The following is an 8,162-nucleotide window of genomic DNA, read 5'->3' on the forward strand; positions in this document are numbered from 1 at the left end:
CAGATACCGAAATCTTAGACCTGGAGGGCTGGGACCAAGTTTTACAATAGTAACAGCCAAAACTCCCTGGTGGCTATCACCTATAGAGTCATCAGCCTTGCATAGAAGCAATATGAAAGATAGCTGGCTAACATATAGGGAACTCGTAGAAGAGATAAAAGATTGCCCAACCGTAAAGAAATTTGAAGAATTAAAAGAGAGGGGGTGAATTGGTTAGAATATTTCCAATTAAAAACAATATTTGAGAAGGATAGTAAGCTTAAGGGGTTTGATAAAAAAATCTTGATATGGAAAAAGAAATTTTATATAACAACCAACAGACTCTCTCAAAAATATATAAACTGTTACAAAATGGGAAAGTAGAAAAGGAGGAAAAAGGAGACGCTATTAAAAAATGGGAACAAGATCTGGGCCACCCAATTGAATATAATGAATGGGAAAGACTATGGACAAAAAATATAAATTTTACAGCATGTTACCTAATAAGAGAGAACTATATGAAAATGTATCACAGGTGGTACGTGGCACCAGAAAGGCTTGCAAAAATGAATAAAACATATAATAATAAGTGCTGGAGATGCAAGATACAAAAAGGAACCTTCTACCATATGTGGTGGACATGCCCCGAAATTGGGAAATTTTGGAACATGACCCACGAAGAAATAAAGAAAATATTAAGAATATCATATAGTAAAAGGCCAGAGGCATTCCTTTTAGGAATTTTAAATGATGATATCCCAAAAGACAAAACTATTTTTTTCTTATACGCAACGTCTGCAGCAAGAATCCTGGTGGCTAAGTACTGGAAAGGGAATCAGTTACCCACTAGGGAAGAGTGGCTATGTAAGCTCTCAGAATATTTAGAATTAGCCAAATTGACAGATATAATAAGACAAAAACCAAAAAATGAAGTAAAAAAAAAAAATGGGAGTGCCTAAATGAATACCTCAAAAGTCAAGGTTCGAGGGCAGAAATCTGGCTGAGTCTGGAATAACCTTGTGAAGTGAAAGGATATGAAAGAAGGATTTAAATCTAGATGTTAGGATAGAGTGGATAAAGAAAACAGGAAAACAGGAAGACACAATGAGAGATAAAGGTGCTGTGGGATTGGTGGAAGTCAATGTCTTGTTGTTTTAGTGTTTATAACATTAACTTGTAAGATATGGATTTGTTTGGTTTTATTGTTTTGTTTTTGTTTTTATTTTATTTTATTTTTAGTTTTCGAATGTTGATTTCTCTGTGTTGTGTATTGTTATTTTTTGATAGCTTTTGTGTTGTTGTTGTTGTTGTGTGGAAAATACTAATAAAATTCATATAAAAAAACCCTGACCATAATCTGGTTACAGTAGAATTAAGAAGTAGAAGAAGGGTAATTAAAAGATGGGAAATGAATGAAAAAATCCTAAATGATGAAAAAAAATTAGCTAAAGCACAAGAACTACGTACGGAATTTTTCCAAAATAACAAGGTGCAGAATACAGATATTAGGGTAATATGGGATGTGAGTAAAGCATTTATAAAAGGTTTTTACATTCAGCAGCATGCAATCCAAAAAAAAGAATAGGGAATCGAAGACGGAGGAAATTAAAATAGAAATTCAACAAAATGAAAAAGTATTGGCTAAACAACCTAAAATTGAGAAGGCAAGGAAAAATTGCAATTTATTACAAAATCAATTATCTGTGTTATTATACCAGGAGATAGAAAACAACTTAAGATGGATGAAACAGATATTTTGAATCAGCAAATAAAACCAGAAAGTTATTGGCTTGGTAATTGAAGAAAAGCCAGAAAGAACTATTAATAGAGTAGTGAACGAAGGGAAGATCATAGTTAAAACAGAATAAATCATCAAAAGGTTTGTAAAATATTACACTAAATTATATGAAAAGGGTAAGGAGAAAGTCGAGGAAATAGTAGAGTATTTACAAAGCAGACCCTTACCCAGAATATCTGATGAAAAAATAAAACTGTTAAACTCCCCTGTTACCATGATGGAAGTGGAATATGCTATCTCAAGGAGTAAATATGGTAAAGCCCCTGGTACGGATGGTCTCCCCACAATCCACTATAAAAGGTTAAAGGAGGTGCTTTCAACTCCATTAAAATTACTTTTAAATAAGATAATGGAAGAAGGGAATTTACCGGACTCGTGGAGGGAAGCTCACATAATCCTATTACCAAAAGAAGGTACAAAGAGAGAAATGATTGAAAATTATAGACTCATTTCATTGCTAAATTCAGATTACAAAATTTATGAGGATATATTGGCAAATAGATTAAAAACTGTGTTAAATGAAATAATAAGTCAAGATCAAGCGGGTTTTTTGCCAGGGAGGAAAATGAGTACAAATATGAGAATAGTGGTTGACCTATCAGAATATCTGGATATGCACCCAGGGAAGAAAGCCACTTTTATGTTTATTGATGCAGAAAAGGAGTTTGATAATGTATCGTGGGAATTTTTAAAGAAAAATCTAGAGAAGAATGAGATGGGGAAAAGATTTATTAGAGGGATAACAGTTATCTATGAATCTCAAAAGGCAAATCTGATAATTAACTCGGAAACGTCAGAGACCTTCAAGATTGAAAGGGGTACAAGGCAAGGGTGCCCACTTTCACCGCTCTTGTTTATTTTAACCCTAGAAATATTGAATCAAGATAGACTTCCGGGGTGGCGCCACCGGCAATGGCGGAGTCCGTCTGAAACGGAGGGACAAGCTCCGCGAGAAACGGGTCTTTCCCGCTACGGCGAAGCGGGGACCCTTTAGAAATCACAGGCGGATGAAGCCTGTGACCGTGGGACTCGGCGGGCACCCTTAGCGCGCCCCCAACCCGCAAAGGAACCCAATAACGGGCTCCAAAGCAAAGAGGGGGAAGTGGCGCGGTGCTGAGAGTCTACCGCTATTTCTGTGGAGCGAAGCCACACAGCCGCTGCCGGGGAGCGCTGCCTTCTTCCTGGACAATTTGGATTCTAAAAAAACAACCATCGTGAGTACCTAAACCTTGGAAAATTGATTCACAATTTAAGGAATTGGGAAAGAAAGGAACTGGGCTCAAAATTTATTACAATTCGGCACTGAAACGGAAGGTCTAACAGGAAGTCAACCTTCCGTTTTTCTGTAGTCGGAACAAAGCAAAGACAAAGTAAACTGGAGTCTTGAAAAATCATTTTAAAGGAGCGGATTTCATCGCCTAAAATAGCTGAACCCCCCCCCCCTTCGGCAGCAGGAGGAGAATGGGGTGCTTTCTTTGAACTGTTTTAACCTGCAGAAGTAAGTTTAAAATAAAGTAAAAAGAAGGGGGAAAGAAGGGGAAAAACTGGAATTCCACTGTCTTTTTTTTTTTGCAACTTAAAAATAACAACGATAGACAAAGTATCTAAAAGTAAAAGAAACTTTGGGGCTGGATTTGTAATTTGCAACAGAAGTTTTCCCTCGGGGGGGGGGATAGTGAAACTGTAACTAGGGAATTTCCAGCCGCTACAGTATATCCCGTGGGAACTGAGTGGTGACCTTGAAGGACAATGTGCTCAGAAATGTTGTTGTGTGCTTTTCTCAAAACAAATGCTTTACTGGAAGAAATTCATGAAGGAATGAATTTGATGACTGATTTGGTTGGAAATCTTAAGCAGAATGTGGGAAATCTTGGACAGGCAGTAGAAAAAAGTATGGAGTTTACCCAGGAATTATACCAGGACTGTGCCTTGTCAGAACAGAGGAAAGAAGAAGATTCTGCTGAACCTTGGGAGTCAGAAATGGAGCCACAGATGGAGGTTGTGGCCCTGCAGGAACATGAACCTTTGGAATTGGCAATTGACTTTCGTAAAAATCAGACTCGGAAAGATGAAGTTTCGACTGGACTGGAAATGGGGGGTTGGATTGACCCCCCTGAACAGGGACATATGGACTTTCGAGTGTGGTAGTGGATTGTGAGAGGCTTGGAGATATGGGGATCCCAAAGTTTGGAGGGACTTTGAAACATGCATTTAAGTACTATATGAAGCTCAGTTTGGACTGTAGAAAAGGGACCTTTTGGTTGGAAGGAGGTAAAAGTATTATTAAATTGGAGACCACACATGTGAAAAGAAAACATGAAGAAAAACAGTGGAAGGGACATGGAAGGGATTTAAGAGCCTCGGATATAAGATCACCAGGTTAATGTGCCAGCTTAATGGGATAAATGGACTGACAAACCCGGGACCTGGGGGAAGGGACGTTGGGTGAAGACTTTTATCTTTTGTTATTAGGACAATTTCATATAATTGATGAATATTAGAAGGATGCATGAAATGAAATTGCTTGGCTCTGGTATAAAAGTTTAAGGGATTAGGAAAGAATATAACGGTTAAGAGAAGTTATCAAAAATAAAATTTAGGTTAAGGTTTTCTATAAGACAATGAGGAGAATAGAGTAAGGTAATGTAATGAAAGATTAGAATAGGGTAAAAACTTGATGGTAAGGATTTGCTGAACTAACAAATTGAACTGGAATACAAAAAAAGGAGGGATGAGGAGGTCTGGGGAAATAAGTGTATGAAGATATGTTATGAAAATTAATGTGTTTTTAACTGTTTCTATTTTCTATGGTGTGTTTTTTTGTTTTTTTATTTTTTCATTTGTTTTGTTATAATTTGGAAACTTTAATAAAATATCATTTTTTTAAAAAATTGAATCAAGATATAAGACTAGATGAGAGCATAAAGGGGATTGTTTTGGAACATAAATCTTATAAACTATGTGCATTTGCTGATGACCTACTCCTGACACTCAAAAATCCAAACGAGAGCATTTAAAAACTTTTAGAACTAATGGCGAGCTATGGGAAAGTCTCTGGCTTTAAATTAAATATGACAAAGACAAAATGACTGGTTAAAAATATGGATTAAAAGGAAAAAAGAGAACGGCAAGAAAAGGTGGGATTACAAATTGTGAATAAAATCAGGTACCTAGGCATACAAATTACAATGAAAAATGTAAATCTATTTAAAGACAATTATACTAAATTATGGAATCAAGTTAGAAATGATCTGGGAATCTGGCATAGACTAAAATTATCTCTTTGGGGGAGAATAGCAGGAATCAAAATGAATATACTTCCAAAACTTTTATTTCTCTTCCAAATGACCCCTATAATTAATAAGATGGACTGTTTTGAAAAGTGGAGAAGGATATTATCAAATTTTATATGGCAGGGTAAAAGGACTCACATAAAATTCAAACTTCTTACAGATAGGAGAGAATGGGGCGGGATTGGTCTTCCTGATTAAAAAAATCTACTACGAAGCCTCCTGCCTCTGTTGGGTCAAGGAGTGGATTTGGCTTGAGAACACTGACATACTGGACCTAGAGGGGCATGATTTAAGATATGGATGGCATGCCTCTTTATTGGACAATAAGACAAAAGTACATCAGGGTTTTATGAACCATATTATCAGGAATCCACTAATTAAAGTCTGGAGGAAACTGTTGTATTTGCAGAGTCCTGTACACAGCGGAATGATGAGCAGTACGTGCCACATGCTTAACTTTGCTTTATTTTCAGTTCAATGTTGAGAGATTACAAACATGCATCTTGCCTCTGCGGGAGCAGAGAAGCAACCATCCTTCTCCTCGGAACAAAGAAAACCAAGAGCAAAGAGAAAAACAGGAAACCAGTGTACGTCACATCCAGTCTCCCATTCCCGTGGGAAACCCAACAGTACTCTGACTGTGGAATGCAAAACATTGTCCCGTGACCAGCACTTCGCTGCACAATGAAGAAAGCAGAAACCAACATCCTCCCCCTTTCTGTGAACATCACTGGGCATCGTGTTCGTACAATATCAGTACAAACCCAACTTCTGTACATAGGTACAGTGTTGATCCCTTGATACAATCTTGGACAATACATCAGCAGGAATTTCATTACCTGGCATATAGGACACCGTTACGAGTCCCTTCTGAATATGTTCCCTAGCATGTTGCAACTTTAATCGCAAGTGCTTCGTGCTTTGCTTACAACCTTCTGAATTCAGCAAAGCCAAACATGCTTTGTTGTCCTGGTAAACCTGGATTGGACATTTGACAGGAATTTTCATGTCTTTGCACAATTGTAACAACCATTCACAATCCTTAAGTGAATAAGACAATGCATTCAGTTCAGCTTCACAAGTACTTAAGCTAATTGTTGTTTGCTTCTTGCATGACCAATCAAATAGACCCTGATTGTACATGTAGCAAACCCCAGACGTACTTTTCCTGTCTGTAGTGTCACTTCCAAAACTTGCATCTGCAAAAATCTCAAGACCACCAGACTTCTGATTGTTAAATCTCAGTCTGTAATGCATAGTGCCTTTCAAATAGTGTGCTATGCGTTTCAGAGCTTTCCAATCCTTAACAGTGGGGTTGTTAACTTGTCTGCTTAGCAAATTACAGCTAACAGCAATGTCAGGTCTTGAACATCTGGCAATGAAGTTTAGCTTGCCTAGCACACTTCTGTACAGTGTAGTGTCAGAAAATGCTTCTTCAGTGTCTTCTACCTGATAACCTGTTGTCATCGGTGTGTCTACAGGGTTAGCATCCATCAGGTTCAGTTTGCACACATCAGCAATTTTCCGTGACTGGTGTACTAGAATGTTACCACTTTGATCTCTCTCTATTTCCAGAGATAGGTAGTTGTTTACCTCACCGAGATCTTTCATGTCAAAGTGCTCTTTCAGTTGAGCTAGGGCGTTATTGTACATTGTGACATCTTTCCAAAAGAATAAAATATCATCAACATAAAACAAACAATACAGCTTCTTTTGCCCCTCCTCTTTGACAAATACACATGCATCAGCTTTCCCTTGCTGAAAACCTAGAGAAAACAATGTCTCAGTGAGTTTTGTGTGCCAACACCGTGCACTTTGTTTGAGACCATAAAGGGACTTCTTTAGAGCACAAACAAATCCCTGTTTTACCTGTACGCCATCAGGTGGAAGCATATAAAGTGATTCACCTAGAGATCCGTACAAAAATGCTGTATTCACATCGTGGTGACTAACGTGTAGATTCTCCTCTGCAGCTAGCTTGAGCATAAGCCTAATGCTCTCATATCTCACTGTGGGTGAGTAGGTCTGGTGATAGTCTTCACCTGGTACCTGTGCAAAACCTCTGGCTACCAATCTGGCTTTGTGTCTGACTATCTTGCCATTTTGATCAGTCTTCACTTTGAAGACCCATTTGCTTCCAAGCAGTTTAATTCCTGGAACTACTGGAACTAGCTCCCATGTTTTGTTCCTTTCTAAGGAATCAAGCTCAGCCTTCATGGCATTTAACCATGGCTCAGCTTCCTTAGAATCCAAATCCTGGATTTCTTGGAAACTTGAAGGTTCAAATACCTTCTTGGAGCTTTTAACAGTTGCTACTGCTGTCTTAGCAAATTCATCAGCAAATCTCTTTGGAGGTCTGCCTTTTGTGGCTCTTTGTGACCTGCGAATTAGCCTTAAGTCCTCAACACTTTCCTCTTCCTTCTTAGGAGAAAAGTGGCCTATTGTGAACAATGGTTCTTCCAGTTCTTGATCAGAGCTTTCAGAGGATCGCATAGAGGCTTTCACACTCTTGAAATCCTCTGAATCATCCGATTCAGTTTCAGACTCAGAATCAGAACTTTCATCAGTGGGTGTGGGTTGTTGCGGCTGCTTTTGCTGTTGCTTATCCTCAGTCTCATCACTGTCATCAGGATAACATTGAAAAATTCCCACATTCTCCCCCCACTTGGCATTGTACTCAACACTTCCTGTGACCTTAATTGTCTTAGAGTCAGTCATCATTATTCTGTAAGAACCTTTCTGATAACCTAGAAAGATACCATGCAATCCACGCTTGCCTAACTTGGAGCTTTGTGGTGTGTGAACCCACATGTCAGAACCAAAAATTTTCATGTGTTTGATGTACGGTTTCTTGCCAAACATCTTCTCATAGGGGGTACTACCAATCGCTGAAGATAACCTGCGATTGTAACTGTAAACAAAACACGAGAGCGATTCGGCCCAATAACTCTCTGGAAGATTGGCATCATGCAGCAAGGTTTTTAACCCTTGAAGCAATGTCTGATTTGCCCTTTCGCAAAGTCCATTCTGCCATGGTGAGCGAGGACTGGACAAATCGTGTTGAATTCCTTTCTCAGTCAGAAAAGCTTCAA

General features: G+C 38.4%; 1 long non-coding RNA gene across 1 annotated transcript in view; it reads right to left on the reverse strand.

Annotated features, from left to right (window-relative positions):
- LOC308577872 overlaps nt 1–6,014 on the reverse strand; it is a 206,930-nt gene extending 200,916 nt beyond the window's left edge. The window contains exon 1 of the long non-coding RNA XR_014003739.1: nt 5,744–6,014. This is a non-coding gene — a long non-coding RNA (uncharacterized lncRNA). The remainder of the gene's footprint in view (nt 1–5,743) is intronic.
- Nucleotides 6,015–8,162: the final 2,148 nt, after the last annotated feature.

The sequence above is a fragment of the Podarcis bocagei genome (assembly GCF_964188305.1).
Source record: "Podarcis bocagei genome assembly, chromosome: W".
In the NCBI taxonomy this organism is placed as follows: Eukaryota; Metazoa; Chordata; class Lepidosauria; order Squamata; family Lacertidae; genus Podarcis; species Podarcis bocagei.